This window comes from Phoca vitulina, unplaced genomic scaffold (assembly GCF_004348235.1).
Source record: "Phoca vitulina isolate PV1807 unplaced genomic scaffold, GSC_HSeal_1.0 scaffold8, whole genome shotgun sequence".
NCBI classification, from domain to species: Eukaryota; Metazoa; Chordata; class Mammalia; order Carnivora; family Phocidae; genus Phoca; species Phoca vitulina.
Genome location: NW_022589711.1, coordinates 1,736,997 through 1,753,598, shown reverse-complemented (window position 1 = coordinate 1,753,598; position 16,602 = coordinate 1,736,997).

The following is a 16,602-nucleotide window of genomic DNA, read 5'->3' as shown; positions in this document are numbered from 1 at the left end:
AATTGTAACAACAGTAGCAATAGTGGCTTTAGCCAGTAACACAGTGAGCTCTGGAGCTGGGATGGACTTTTGGGGTTGTCCCAAATTGAGGCAAGGGAGTTAAACCTTTCTACCATGACTGTCAGTAGTCACTAGATGTGGACTGACCCTTGAAGGAAAATTAATTACCTCAGGAGATGCATCTTCCTTGGTCAAGAGCCATTCCTTTGAAAGTCTCAGTGGTGAGCCAGGAGCTCACAGCATTTCTGGTAGCAGGATGAATAACTGCCTTGTTTCTGAAGGGTAGTCTGGGTGGCTCAGCAAAGAATCCATTGTAGGTCATGACGTATTACATGCATGAACCCCAGCTAGGTATAGATCCTTTAAGATTCTATTCGCCTTTTTCTGGAGTAACTTAGAAGAGGAAGGTAAATGGGACAAAGCAATGCTTCCACTAACGCTGTAATTCTCAAGGTGACACCTAACATTTCTCTCTCCCACTACCCAGTCTAGATCCCACGCCGTCTCCTAGTACTTTTGTTAGCCTAGGTAGATGATAGAGTGGGATGATCCAGATCCAGATCCCAGAGTTATCTGTGTTTGCCCATTTTCAACATGTCCTTCTCAGGCTGTAGCTGCTGCATCTGTTCATTTGCAACCAAAACTGGACAGGGGAATAACAAGAGAGACCACAGGTGATTGCCAAATGAGTTTTTTCCTGCCCCTACCATGTTAAGATCATCTTGCTCGTATGATGACACTTGTTTTGGTAATGAAGAGATGCAATGACCAGGTGACAGCCCGTAAAGTTCAGTGATACTCTTACTCTCTTTCTTGGGAAAGGTGTTATTCTCAGTCAACCAAGACCTCTAGACACACAAAGCCTAAAGTTGTGATGGCAAGAAGCATGAATTCCCCATTTGTGGAATGACAATAAGTAGAACACTTCTATTTTCATTTCTTGATCCCTGTTCTACCTGTCCAGGATCCAACACTATAATATGATAATTGATTTAGGATATATGCTGTTTCCTGAGGTATGGGTGGTGGAACCCTATCACTGTAGAGCATCATTTTCCAAATGACATTATCATCTGCACCTTCAAAATCTCTTTTGTTGCTCTATCAGGATAGCAGCTTCTGGGAGGTATGGTTTGCAGTGCAACCGAGCTCTCATGGTCATGAGCTCCCTAGCATAGCTCTTTGCTATAAAGTGGGCTCCATAGTCTGAAGCAATTTTATGTAGGATTAGATGTTTGCAAGACTGAATTTTATGCTGGCCAAAGTCCTGTAGGAAAGATAGACCCTTAGCTGAAATGTATATTGGTCCCAGTCAAGAAGAATCTCTGTCCCTTCAGGTTGGAAGTGGTACTACATAAGAAATGTAACAGTAGGTATTACGAGTTCAGCCCTGGTCTATTCTCCTGGTTATTTGGACATCAGGCTTGGAGAGTTGGAGCCCACGGCGTTGGGTCTATCTACAGCCATCATCCCTGCCACTATGGCTACTCTGTTATGAATCATCGTGCCATTGCTCAGTGATAGAAATTTGCTCCTGTCAATCGGCTATGCCATTCTATCTACTTGGCTGGTTAGTGCCTCTTCCCTAGAATATACCCTCGGGTGGCTGTTACCTTGCATTTCAAAGATCTTTTGTACTTTGTGCTCACTGCCATCCATATGCTATTTCTTGAAACTTCTGTATCCTTGATCCCCACTCTTTTTAAATATTTATTTGCAGTGCCCTGAACAAAAAACAAGTTGTTCAGCACTGTCAATGTCAGAAAATGGGAGATTTAACCAGGGCATAAAGTAAATGTTTGTGTCACATAAATAATGGCTGATTCTGATTCTCATTTCTGACAGGGATGGCAAAGAAAATGTATTAACAAAAATATGTTAATCTGCTAAGATAGTACATCTGGCAGAGCAGATGCAATTGAGGCAATTATTTTTTAAAGTGCTCTTTTGCCAGAATCTGCCTGTTTTTGTATGAGCCAGGCTGGTTTAATAGGGATATGTCTGAGACAACTTCCTCTGCATATTTTAAGACTTCAATAATCTCTGCTATTCTCCCTGCTTCCCAGATGCAATACAGTCTTTGATTTATGTTTTGGCTGGGCATGAGGCTTTAGAGGATTCCATGTGGCTTTCCCAATGAGGTATCTCTTACCCGTATGCCAAGGAACCACTGTGGTAGTTCTGCTAATTATCAGGTATGTTTATTCCAGCTGTGCATTTGCTAAAATGACCCCCAGGTAGTTTTACGGATCTAGTGGACTCATGGTGAGTCAGAGCTGGAAACAGGGTCCATTTTTTATTATTCAATCCATGATGATGTTTTGTGGCCCATGTATCAATGCCAACTTCAATAGTTTTTGATGTGTCTGAGTATTCCAATTCACCCTGTGTATGATTACCATCAAATTGGCAGTAAGTGCATTTGGGGAAGAATTACTCAATACACTTGCCAAGGTGTTATGGCACTTTTCTTCAAGGGGACCTGGCCTCTACTTTAATCACTGGGTTCCAAGTCGGAGTACTGGGTCAGGTCCTGAAACTGAGCAAGAGATCATGAATATTATTAGATCCCCTGCCTTCACCCACTATTCATTCATTCTTGATATACATTTTTTTTTAATTCTATACAATCAGAAATACTTTTATTGGCTGTCCGTTTCTTTTCCCCAGGAACACTCTGTTCTATTCACTATTTCCATAATCTTTGTAGTTCAGGATTTCTGGCTGCCAATTTGACATTGTTGTTTAGTACTTAATTGTACTTCTGCTTTCTACTTATGCTTAACATAGTCATCTGATATCTATTATTTTGAGAGTCTATCATCATTATTCTGCCCTAATGCTACTAAGGAGATCAATTCTGTAATAGCATTTTATATTGTCATCCATGTCCCAGAGAAGATAGCAACCATCAAGCCTCTCAGCAAGATTGTTATCCCCTTCACTAATAACAAAGTATCTTCCCAGTGCTCCTGTAAAACATAGTTAGATGGTGAGTTTTCTGGCCTTATGTTCACTCTACAATGGCCATTTCTAACAATGTAACCCTCTCCCTTTGACATACACCCCCTTAGAATCCATTGTCAAAACTGGCTTCTCCCAGCATAGGTTGACTAGGTCCCTTTCTGCAACTAAAAGACCCCAGCACTAATTCTGTTTGACCCTCCTTATAATCTGGTGGTTAGGATGAGAAGATTGAAGAGATCCTGAGGAAGGGGTGGGTTGTGTTTTCAAGGAGAAGAGGTCCCTACATCATTCTATTAGCAAAGTTAAGTATCAGGCTTATCTTAGAGGAGAGTACCACTTCTCCTGGCCCAGGGAGTTTTGGAAAATCTTGGGATTCATGGTTCTTAAGCACATTGACTCACAGGTCCCCACTCCAATGCCAGCTGAGTCCCTTGCCTTTCCAATCAGTGCTCTAACTTCAGAAGAATAGAATTGGGAAGTAGAGAGTCCAACCTCTCCAGGGACTGCTCTGCACTTATAATTAAGTCCTGGACCTGATTTTTAAGTCTCTGTCCTTTGAGTACAGAAAATAAATGTCTTTTTAAAAGTGGTCTTCTAACTTTCACAGCCGCTTAAACTAGAGATTAACAATCTCAGCCTTTTCTTGTCTTTCTTTGACATATTGGTAGCACTTAGTTATAACCAACTGATTCCACAATCCGTATGGTCATCAGTTCCCACATAGCTTGCAAATGTCTGGGCTATTATGCCAATCAGTGCATTTCCTTCCATTAGTACCCCATCTGAATTCCTTAGTAGTCAAATTGTACCACTACTGAACCTGGGGCTGTCACTATTCCACATACTACCAATATGCTGGCCCTCATTGTCAGTTAGCCAGAAAATAAATGATATAGGTCCAAAATTCCTATTTTAAAATTGGATAATTGCTGGTTCAACTATATTAAGTCAATTAGAAATAGAATCTGAAAGAAAAATGTACAGGCAAGGGGTTCACTGTATAGTGTCTAAGAAACAACACCTCTGCAAGAATGAGTGGAGCAGAACTGGGCAATTGGAGAATTTGAACATTGAGAAAAATATAGTTGGAATATAGATCACAGCAGATACTCCAAGGTCTCTGGAGCTTCAGCCTTTCAGAGTTGTCTTCCTTGACGGAAAGGGGCTTAGCCTTTACACAACTGCATTAAATAGCCATTGAATGTGGGCTACTTTCTGGAGGAAAAAAAAAAAAAAGGATGCCTCTGTAAAAGGATGTTCCTTCAGCTGAGGGCATTTCCTAGAAGCAATTCAGATGAAAACCATCACCTACCAGTACTCCCAAGATCTAAGGAAATATGTCCCTCCATCCTGAAAAGGAAGTTATTTGTTGCATATTCCAGCATATGCATAATAGTCATCCATTCAATGAAAGGCATCTCCTTCCAACCACTGTTCCACCTTCTAATAGTGGGAAGCATGCTTGACTATTTCGACAACACTCACATACTAGTCAATAAAATCCTGGCAATTCTACCTTTCAAATGTCTCTTGACGCAGTTCACTTCTTTTGCCATCCTCTCATCTGTTCTAGTTAAGACTGCCATTGTCTGGGTTTCCTGCACCATCCTCCTATTCTCCCACCTTTAGTCATGTCTCCTGTCAATTCTTAAGGATTGAAGGTAGAGGGACATTTTGAAGTCATAACTTCACTGATTAGAGCAATGTAAACCTTTTACAGATACTTCACTATGAAGTCCAAATTGTAAAATAGCTCAAAAAAGTCCTTATGGTATGATTTATATTTTAAACTGCATTGCATGTTGTATTAAAGTATTAGGACTGCTGTGACAGAAGACCACAGACTGGGTGGTTTAAACAACAGAATTTCTTTTCTCACAGTTCTAAAGGCTGGAAGTCCCCAAATCAAGGTGTTAGCAGAGTTGATTCCTTAGGGGAGAGGGGGTCTCTTGCCTTGGTTTGTAGATGGCCACCTTCTCCCTCTGTTTCACATGGTCTTTCCTCTTTGAGTGTCTGTGTCTTAATGCCCTTTTCTTATAAAGACACTGCCTATATTGCATTAGGGCCCAGCCAATGAACTCATTTAATCCTAATTACCTCTGTAAAGAAAACTGTCTCTAAATTCAATCACATTTGGAGGCACTGGAGGTCAGGACTTCAACATATGAATTTTGGGGGGACATCAATTAGTCCATAATACATGCCACCTTTAAAATCTGGTGAACTATATTACTTCTCCAAATATGCTGTGCTCTTACTTAATTTAAGTTTGTCTAATATTATTTCTTAGTTTTCACTTTCCTTCATCCTTCTCCATTCCTTCAGGATTGGAATTGAATGTCATTTTCACTAGAACACTTTCCTTGTATCTGTAAATTGAATTAAGTGGCTTTTCCCTGAATTCCCATTGCACTCTTTTTATTTATACCATAACACTTATTAGATGTTATTTTAATTATGTACTTATTCACGTATTTCCCCCAGTAGACTGTAAACTCCAAAAGAAAAGAAATATTATCTTATTCACTATTATATCCCCAGGAATAAGACAATACCTACTGTGGATTAGAATCACTATAAATAATTTTGATCATATCTCTTTTCTTGCATTATTAATCACTTAAAGGTAGCTTGTGTGCTTTATGCAACATCGTTTCTACCGTAGCATTCAGAAAATTCTTATTTACCTAACAATAAGTGCATAATAATTGCACTTATTATTAAATTATTGCACATAATAATTTAAATAATTTCTTAAAATACTTAGTCAAATTTTGGAACACCTATAGAAATTTGATTGCTTCAGGAATTACATAAAGTGTAGTTATTAACTCATCAGCCTGTGTACTTTGGATAGGTTCTGATTATGCCTAACATATCAATAATACTGTTTTCAGAAATGGCTTTTAAATGGCAGGTCAGTGAAATATTTGGATTTCATTTAAAAATTTCTTATGTTGCTTATTCAATATTAATTATTTTCCCCAACCAGTTTTTGTGTATGTTACGTATATATTTAGGCGATGAATGCCTTAATAAAATGTCTTAGGAGGCTTCTAGGTTGTTTTCTTTCTTTTTTTTTTTTTAATTAAATTTAAACGAGATTAAAAGACACACTTAAGGATTTTATGGAAAAAGAGTGGCATAGTGCATCTGAAAAGTTTTTTATAATAAGATAAAATGAGACATCCAGGAAAGCTGGAAGAAAGGAAGTAACTAGAAATAGAGGAGCAAATATCTTTGGGCATCATTCTGAGAGATGAATCATAGTAATTAAGAAGTAGGAAGGAATTTAGAGAAAGATCTAAATTAATGCATTATTTGCCTAGATGAAGATTTGACATAGAAAGATTCAAATGTCTTATCTTCTGACCACAAATTTAGTAACAGCGGCAAAATCACACCCTCATACGCTTTGCATAACACTTTATTCTCAAACTCAAAAATCTGCACTAAATACGTGCACTCCACATCTGTATTTATGAGACAATACATATTCACAACACTATTTAAAAAATGGTTTTTTCACTGCCTAATATTGGACACCTCTTTTGGATGTGTGGGAATTCTATAAAAATGAGATTTAAACCTAAGTGTAATAGAGCTTTTAGCAGAAACACATAATTGGCATGGTTCAAAGAAAAAGGGTTAGTAAAGAGCTTCTAATACCTGTTATCTTACAGAAATTATATCTTTATCTTTTAAGACATAGGGTGAAAGCATATTGATGAAAAGAAGTTAAAAAACAAAACCAAAAAGTATAGCAAATGGTTGTTTAACAGAGTTAATTGACAAAGAGAAGAGATTCATGAATGTCAATTATAATTAATAATAGAAGGTATATTATCTTACATTTGTACAATCTTTTACTGATTTTAAGGCACTTCTGATATAAATGATCTCTTATTTGAGCCACAGGCTAATGAGGTACATGGCTCACTTAATGTTACAATTTATACATCCAGACATAGAAGCTGAGAACTTTTGTGATTTGTTCCCATTTACTTAAGTAAACTGTCTCTCATCAAAATCACCAATGCCCTCCACAATGCTAAGCCACTGACTAAATCTCAGTCTTCATCTCACTTGACTTGGTAGCAAGATTTACCACAGCTCATGATTTACTCCCATATCTTTGAAACACTGCCTTTATTTGGCTTCCAGAACACCATTTGCTTTTGGTTTTTCCCTTCCTCAGTAGCTGATGACTTTTCCCTTCCCTTTCTTGCTGCTTTCTCTTCTTTCTGTCTTCTTAACATCAAATGCCCCCTTTGTGTTTTCAGATAGACTTGCTCCCTTGTTGATCTCTCTGCCTCATCACTACAAGTACCCACAATCCCTCTCTAAAACGTATTTCTCTTCCCCATAGGGTCTGGATTTATATATGTGACTACCACACAATATACCCATCCAGGTGGCATATAGATATCTCAGGTTCAACACAACTGGCTGAATTCCTCATTGCCTTCCCCTAAACTTTTGAGCCCATAGGCTTCGGCACCATGGTGTATGAACAACAGTCAAGGAGCAGATCCTGTGAGGTGGAGACTGAGGTTTAACCATTGGCTTCGGCAATGTGCAAGTCATTGCGGAGTTTGACAAGAGGCAGTTTACTTATGTAAAGGCGTATGAGTTGCAAAATCACAGAGTCTTTTTAAGTGGATATATAAAAAATATTTTCAAGTGCTGGTAAATGTCGCCATATGTACTCCTCACACCCTGGTCATAACCACAGCCATCTCTCACTTGGATTATTGTAATCAGCTCTCTCTATTTGTTTATTATCACTGCTTGCTCTTCTGTCCCTCCCCAAGCTAGACTACTTGTAATGCAGCAGATCTTGTAATCTTTCAAAATCTAAATCAGATAATCTCACTCTTCTTGGCAAAACCCACCAGTGGCCTGATATTGCTCACACTAAAGGGAGGTCCTTACTGTTTTCTGTTCCATAACTCCATAGCTACCTTGTAGCTCCATGATGTCATCTTCTACAACTCTCCCTTGCTCACTGTGCTGCAGTCACATCGATCTCTTCTGCTGTCCTAGAAACACATCAGGCAACACCCATCTCAAGACATTTGCACTGGTTTTTTCTCTCTCTGGAAAGCTTATCTCTGGCTATCATTTTTTGATCTTTCCATCTCCTCCTTTGTTCAAATATTGCCATTCCCCATTAGCTCTGCCTTAAAATTCTAATCTCCCTTGCTTTTCTTGTATTTTTATTCATATGCTCATTATCTGGACTATCTATCTATCGATCTATCTATCATCTATCTACCTATCTATCATCTATCTATCAGAATGATATAATATCCTCACAATCTGAAGGCAATCCCTGGGAACAAGTCAGGTGTCCTGCCTTCCATGGAGATTCTTAAAAGGCCATTTAATGATTATTAATTAATTACTAATGATTATTTCTCTTTGGAGGATGAGAATACTTAAACAAATATGTAAGCTCGTGAATGGGAATTTGAATACCACAATGTATACACTATTAGATATTATGAATGCTTTGGCTTAAATCATGACAGTTAATTATTGTACATATTACTGAGACTTATTGAGAATAATGTTCTCGAACTTAACTCATAAACTAAATGTCAACAAATACTCATTTATCTGGGAATTGGAGAGGCTATCAGCTAATCAGTTGTACTTCCAGTCTGTGTTAGAAGGACCAGAGATTATCATCTTGATATTTTAGGGAGGAAATTAAGAGAAATCCACTATGATATATCTGGGCAATGGTCTCAGATAGCCGCTCTGCCAACTGACTTTACTGCTTTCTTATTTGGGTAACATCTAGAGATTGAACAGTACCACTCAGACTCTTATGAGAACCTTGGCAGAAATTTAGCCCAACTGAATCAAGGACCATAAATGGCTTAAACAAAGCAATATCCCTACTAAAAGAGTGTGAAGCAGAAGAGGGTTTGGGACTTAAGTGAATGTATCCAAATATATTGGTTTTTCTCTCTAATTTGAGTGTTTGGTATAAATAATATATTCCAAATGTAAAAGTAGCTTAAGACTAGCTGAAATTATCTCTAATTTCCTTATTTTTTTTTTTTTCAGAAACCATCCTGGAAAATCTCCCCAAACTTAAATGAAACATCCTTACAAAATTAAATATCCATAGTGGGTTGAATAGTGTACCTCAAAAATTCACATCCTCTAGGAATCTCAGTAGGTTACCTTATTTAGAAATGGGATCTTTCCAGATGTAATTGTTAAGATGCAGTCATATAGAAGTAAGATAGATTCTAAATCAAATGACTGGTGTCCTTAAGAGAAGACAACACATTCACACAAGGAAGAGACTATGTGAAGACAAATGCAGAGGTGGAATTATGTTCCTATAAACCAAAGAATGCCAAGGAATATCAGGAGCCATCAGAATCTGAAAAGAACAAAGGATTCTCTCCTAGAGCCTTTAGAGGAAGCCTATCCCTGCCAACATCTCAATTTTTAGACTTCTTGTCTCCATAATTGTGAGAGAATAAGTTTTTATTGTTTTAAGCCACATAGTTTGTGGTAATTTACTACATACAGCAGCCCTAGGAAATTAATGTACATACTATAAATAAAATGAAGATATATAATAATTATAATCAACCATCTATAACAATTATTCTACCAAAAGAATAATTTGTAAATAAATAGTTGAAAATATTGAGAGATACCCAATTTTTAACCAATGTGATCTAACAGCAGGACATAATAAATAAATTTATACTGCACGCCTGGGTGGCTCAGTCCGTTAAGTGTCTTCCTTCAGCTTAGGTCATGATCTCAGGGTCCTGGGATCGAGCCCCGCTTTGGGTTCTGTGCTCAGTGGGGAGTCTGCTTGAGGATTCTCTCTCTCCCTCTCCCTCAGCCTCTCCCCCCAACTCATGCTCTCTCTCTCTCAAATCAATAAAATCCTAAATAAGTAAATAAATAATAAATAAATAAATAAATAAGTTTATACCTAAGCAATTGCATAGACCTTCTAAAGAAAAAGCTATAAAAGAAGAGGATATGCCGTTGAAACTAGCAACACAGGGACCAAAAAGCAAATTGTTATCAGGAAATTCTCTGTAGCTTCAAAGATAGAAGAAGAGGTACTGATTGGCCAGTTTATACATGTATTTAACATATACTTGATAAGCTGTCAAAAACATTATGCCATACTAAAGAGTTATATTTTTATTGTAAATAAATTAAAACCTAATTGGACAGAAATGTATTGTGAATGTGATTAATGTAAGCTAGTAATCATCTCTGCATACATTAAAATCTTCAAACTCTAGAAACCAGAAACTGAGGAATGGAACAAGGAATGTAGTGACTATGTCATGATACACCTCATTAACTTAGTTATTCAGCGAGATAGTCAAGTATTTATTAAGCAGTTTCTTTATTAGACACTGAAAGAAGTTTTCTAATAATATTTCTCTGGTTTCCCTAATCACTTTCCCAGAAATTATCTCTATTGTTATATGTCACATTGTAACAAACACAAATACATCCAATTTTCTCTTTCCTCTGCCTTTATTTGATCCTCTTTGTCCATTCAGGAGACAGAAACTATAATTTGAACAAGAGAAGCTTAATATCAATAATTATTAATAATAAAAGCAAAAAAATAATACGTAAAGAGAATTTTAAAGTACAAAAGGAAGGAAGGACAAAGTTGGGTGAGTGTATCCCCTATCCAAGACTGGGATAAAGATCTCCTTTTGAGGAATTGTAGTTATATCCCATCGGATGGCAGAAAATGTTCGTTGGGCTGCCCCAGCCAGAGAGGCTGAAAGCATCCCATTCCTTATGCAGGTGGGCAGAGAAAGGCATACAGAAGCAGCTGGGGTGTCAGGAGCATGGAATACACACACAGTGTGCTGTCATTAGGGTTGCATAAGCTACTCTGTTACCTTCGAAGTGTGGGCCGACTGAGGCTGGCAAGCAAGGGTGGAGAGGGAGTTGGAACTTTGGGACCTGCTGGCTGCCAGGGGAGCAAAAGGGTCTGGGGAGTACAGTGTCTATTTCATGAAGGCAACAGAAAAGTGGTCACCAGGTCACGGTGGGGACTGCAAGCTTGCTAAGAAACTACATGCTCTGGGCTTAAGCAGAATCCCTTGTACAGCTGCAGTGACAAGGAGAAGAAACAAAAATGGCAACAAAATAGACCTAGGAAGAAAAACACCTTACTACTGCAAGGTCTTTCCAGAGTTTGCTACTGACACAACTTAGTATTGTACTTGCTACAGAGCTCTTTTATTACAGAACCAGTAAAGAAAGATGCATTTGGAGCCAAGAGCAACCCACTGATATCTAGAACATTCTTCGTTGGCTCTCTGATTCAAATATTTCTAAAACCACTATCTCAGATTCTCACTGGACTAAATTTTAGGTCTCATTTTCCATTTCCAGGTCTCATTTTATATCGCCACTGCTATTTTGATGTGTTTCTTATTTTGCAGTTATCTTCAGAGTCACCGTTTTGCACACCTCTAGGGGGTGTCATTTGTGTGGATGCCACATACCTCTTTGGGTGGTTCAGTGAAGAGGCACAGCTTTTAAATAGCCATACACACTATATTTTAGGTTACATAATTTAATTCCTTAAGAATAAAGTCCAAACTCCTTAATATTTTATGCTATACCCTCCGATCAGCCTTCCAGTGATATTTCAAGACTACTTTCACTCTCTATTTTATGCTACACATACTCCAGATACAACTTGTACCATTTGGCCTTTGGGCTTTGATAGATTATGCCAAAACTAGATTGTTCTTATTTTGTGCTTCTACCTATAGAAAATCTACAATATAGCCTCATGATTTGGCACAAATGGCATCTCCTTCACTGATCTTCTGAGATAGAAACATTTATTCCTGAGGAGAACTACAGCAACATATTCACTGTAGCTTCTTTTTAATACATGCTTGAGTTACTACATGGTATCAAAAGTAAAACCTATCTCTCCACATTTATTCTTCAAGATCAGGAACTGTGTACCTCAGCTACATAATATTTTGGACAAAGAAGGTGTCAGTTTATTTATTTTAATATGATAATGAATGACTTCTCATAAACCTGTAAACTTTTAAAATACCACTCAACTTTTCCTTTACTTTTAATGAAACGGGAGTGAGAAAATATATTAAGCATTTAAGCAAAACTCCTCAAATTTTACATATAGATAGATAATAAACCTAGGACACATAATGTATATATTTATTGACATAATCCACCCTGATAGTCTTTGGTTTGGCAGAATGCATCTGCCCTCAAAAAAAAAAAAAAAAAAAAGGCTACCTTTACTAGAAAGATAATTTCTGAGAAGACACATCATTTCAAAGTGTAGGCTCAGGATCAGCCTATAGGCATTTCAGTTCTGGCTGTGTTCTGGCTATGTAGCCTTGGGAAGTTAGTAAATCATACTGGGCCTGTTTTTCTGTTTTTTTTTTGTTTCATTTTGTTTTGTTTTGTTTTTCATCCACCAAACACAGATGACAATATTTCATCAGTCTGAAGATGTATATACAAATATTGTTACAAACGCTCATGTGCAAATATTTCATTTATAACTGGGCTTTAATTAAATTCCTCATTCTGCTGGCCGATAAATAAAATCTCACTTAGGTCATGATTTTGTCATTATTTCCTGAGCCATCCCCTAAATTCTAGATAAGAGAGTGATTGGAAAAATCGTACACTTTCATGGCAATTGTGTGTTCATGTGCTGAGGGATGGAGACACACCACATCATGTCCCAATCATGCCATCTGCTGAGTGAGCCTCTCTCGTTTCAGGCAGAGGCTTTCACTTCCAGTTAACCAGTGTCTTGCCATGTCATTCTCCTTAGGTTTCTGTCTCTCAGTGCTGGCCTTGTGGCTCTTGGCACAAGAGAAAGACTTCTGCATACCCCCGAGCTCTCTTTGGCTTGTGGATTCAGACACCTCAGTTAATCCTGAGACTCTTAAGCCATGGTAGACTCAGGAAAACTCTGGGATTCTGACACTTTCTTGGATACCAGAGGCAGAGGATCCCTTAGCTCTTTGGATCGAGTCTGTATCAGGATTCTCTCTCCCACTGGTTGCTTTCCAGCATAGGCTGCAGCATTTGTACCTTCTCAGGGATTCTTCAGTGTCTGAGTTCTTTTTCTTTCTCTCTTCATGTTCCTCCCATTCCCCAAATCAAATGCCTAAGGTATATATATGTATGTGTGGGGGGGGGCTTGGGGGAGTGTGATAAAATATAGGGGGAGTGATGGAAAAACCTTTCTTTGATAAATAGCATCTCCAAATTTAGTGATTATACCTTATGTCTTAAACTTTTAACACAAAAGCTAAGATTGTGATTGTTTTTGATTAGCCCTTTGCTGAATCAGTGAATGAAGAAAGCCTAACTCCCCAAGATGAGGGAAAGAAAAAAGAGGAGGGATAAGAAATGTTAAAGGAGCAAAGGGTAATGTATTGAAATGTTTTCTCTCAATAAAAAATTAAACTAGAAAATGTATATAAAACAGTACCCCAAACATTGAAATTGCATAATGCATATTTGTTACTGGAAATCTGCAACCTTTGCTTCAGAGCCAGAGAATGGGCTGCAAAGTGTAACAGAACAGGATAGGAAAATAGAGCTTTTGGGGCACCTGGGTGGCTCAGTTAAGCATCTGACTTAGGCTTATGTCATGATCTTGGAGTCCTGGGATTGAGCCCCACATTGAGCTTCCTGCTCAATGGGGAGTCCGCTTGTCCCTCTCCCCCTGCCTCTCACCCCACTTGTGCTCTTTCTCTCTCTCTCAAATAAATAAATAAAAACTTAAAAAAAATAGAGCTTTCTTCACACTTGTATCTTTATTTTTTGTAATCAAATTTCAAAATGTCAGAAATACCTATATGCCCCAACTTAAATAAAAGCTATGCTTTGCATAATTAAAATTAAGTCTAGTAGAAATTAAACATCAAATGAAATACAAGGAAAGAATAAAATAGAAAAAAAATAGATATGGTTTTAAAACAAATAAAAAAACTAATATATATATAAAGATTGTTCAAACAATAAGAATTTAATATTGATTTGATGAGATGTAAGAAGCTAAACCATAAGATTAAAAAGAGAAAAAAAATAAAGCTGAAGTTAAAAAACATAAAAATAAAGCTCATGGTAGGATTTGGGATTTTTTTTTTTTAAAGATTTCATTTATTTATTTGACAGAGAGAGACACAGCGAGAGAGGGAACACAAGCAGGGGGAGTGGGAGAGGGAGAAGCAGGTCTCCCGCAGAGCGGGGAGCCTGGATTTTTTTTTTTTTTTTTTTTAATAAAAGAGTTTCCAGGGCACCTGGGTGGCTTAGTTGGTTAAGCATCTGACTCTTGGTTTGGGCTCAGGTCATGATCTCAGGGTCATGGGATTGAGCCCCATGTTGGGCTCCACACTCAATGGGGAGTCTGCTTGGGATTCTCTCCCTCTCCCTCCCCCTCTAATCTTCCCCCTTCTCTGTCTATAAAATAAATAAATAAATAAGTAAAATATTAAAAAAAAAAAGTTTCTTTCATTCTGAAATTAGACAAGTAGAAAAAATATCTAATTTACCAGATATTACAATGCAGTAACCCTCTTTTTAATTTGCTAATATTAGATTTTACATATTACCTAACTTTATTTATTATAGCTATTGCAGATGGAAGCATTTTTGTTCATTATCAGTAAAATAGGAAACAAGAGTATTTTTTAAATTTTTAATTGAAGAATAAACATACAATATTATATTACTCTCAGATGTACAACATGGTGATTTGACATTTCTATACACTACACAATGCTCACCATGATTAGTGTAGTTACCTTCATTCACCACACAACATTATTACAATATTATTGACTATATTCCTTATGGTGCACTTTTCATCTCTGTGGCTTATTTATTTTATAATTGGAAGTTTGTGACTCTTAATCCTTTTCACCTATTTTGTGCATTACCCTACTCCCTTTCCCTCTAGCAACTACCAGCTTGTTCTCTGTATTTATAAGTCTGTTTCTATTTTTTCATTTGTTTATTTGTTTTTTAGAATCCACATATAAGTTAAATTATGTGGTATTGAGACAAGAGTATTTTGTTTTCAGAGAGAGAGAAAGAGCACATGCATGTGTGCACAAGGCAAGGAGGGGGTTGGAGGTTGGGGGTAGGGGTGGGGCAGAGGGAGAGGGAGAAAATCCCAAGCAGGCTCCATGCCCTCCGTGGAGCCCAACATGGGGCTCCATCTCACAATACTGAGATCATGACTTGAGCTGAAATAAAGAGACACCCAACCAACTGAGCCACCAGGCACCCTGAGACAAGAGTATTTTTAACTTGAAGTGGTTAACTTTAATGTTTTCCATCAGTTAAGAATCCATTTATTTTCTTCTACTATTTTTGTTCATGAACTATTTCCCAAATAGATTGTAACCAAGACAATGAAAAAAAAAATTGTGTGTGTGCATGTGTGTGTGCATTTTAAATTTTTGGGGGACTCAGACTCCTCAGGTTGAGTATTAATGCTGTTAAAAGGATTTAATTATGTTTTTATTTGTCCTTCATTCTGCTTCACAAAACTATATTTAATCAGATTGAAAACATTCAGAAATTTGTCTTCAAGTCTAATACAAATATTACAGACCATGTAAAAGATACCAGTTAAATGGATCAGTGGTTTAAAAATTGAAGTACAATAGATAATTTTAGCAAACAAATTATTTGCAGGTTTTGCTAATGGAAAATAATACCCAATCAAAATATCCAAATGTTCCTGGAGAGATTTTAAAGATCTTTACGAACTGGCAGAATGTGTCCTAGTTATCATAACATCGTCTCTTTCTTGGCAATACGGGCAAGAACATTTGCTTCTTCCAGTTTTACAAACTTAAGATGATTTTAACTGGCATTAATCGGTGAAAGGAGTGGTAAAGGTTGGGGAATATATTTCCATCTCTTACAAGGCGATGGAGAAAAGTGTGGATTATTGTCCTGATCCCCCCCTTTTTTTTTCTGATTTCCTTTTTTCTTTTTTTTAAGTAAATTTTATTTTTTAGATAAATTTTAGGTTAACAACAAAATTTAGTAGAAGGTACAGAGATTTCCCAAATACCCCCTGCCTCCATACATGCACAGCCTCCCTCATTATTCAGCATCCCCAGCAGCACGGTACCTTTGTTACAGCTGATGAACGTACATTGACACATCATTATCATTGAACATGTTACTGTTCTCCTTTGGTTGTATGTTTTCTGTGCATTTGGGATCGTGGTGGTCATGTTATCATGTAACATTTTAATTCTTTCTTTCTCTTTAACAATATAATATTACCATTTTCTCATACCATTAAGTATGCTTTATCAAATTATAGACTATTTTATTTCACTGGCCTCTGCAGGTATTATTATGTTTATGCTTCAGTTTTAATTATTATAGCTTTAAAATTAGCCTTCATATGAGGTTGGATAGGATCAAATTATCTTCCTTTTAATTTATCTTTAAATTACTTTAATAGAGCTTTACGATATTCTCTATTGAGTTCTCAAACATCTTTTGTAGATTTACTCCAGGACACATTATAATTTCTTTCTTTCTTCCTTCCTTTCTTCCTTCCTTTCTTTCTTTCTT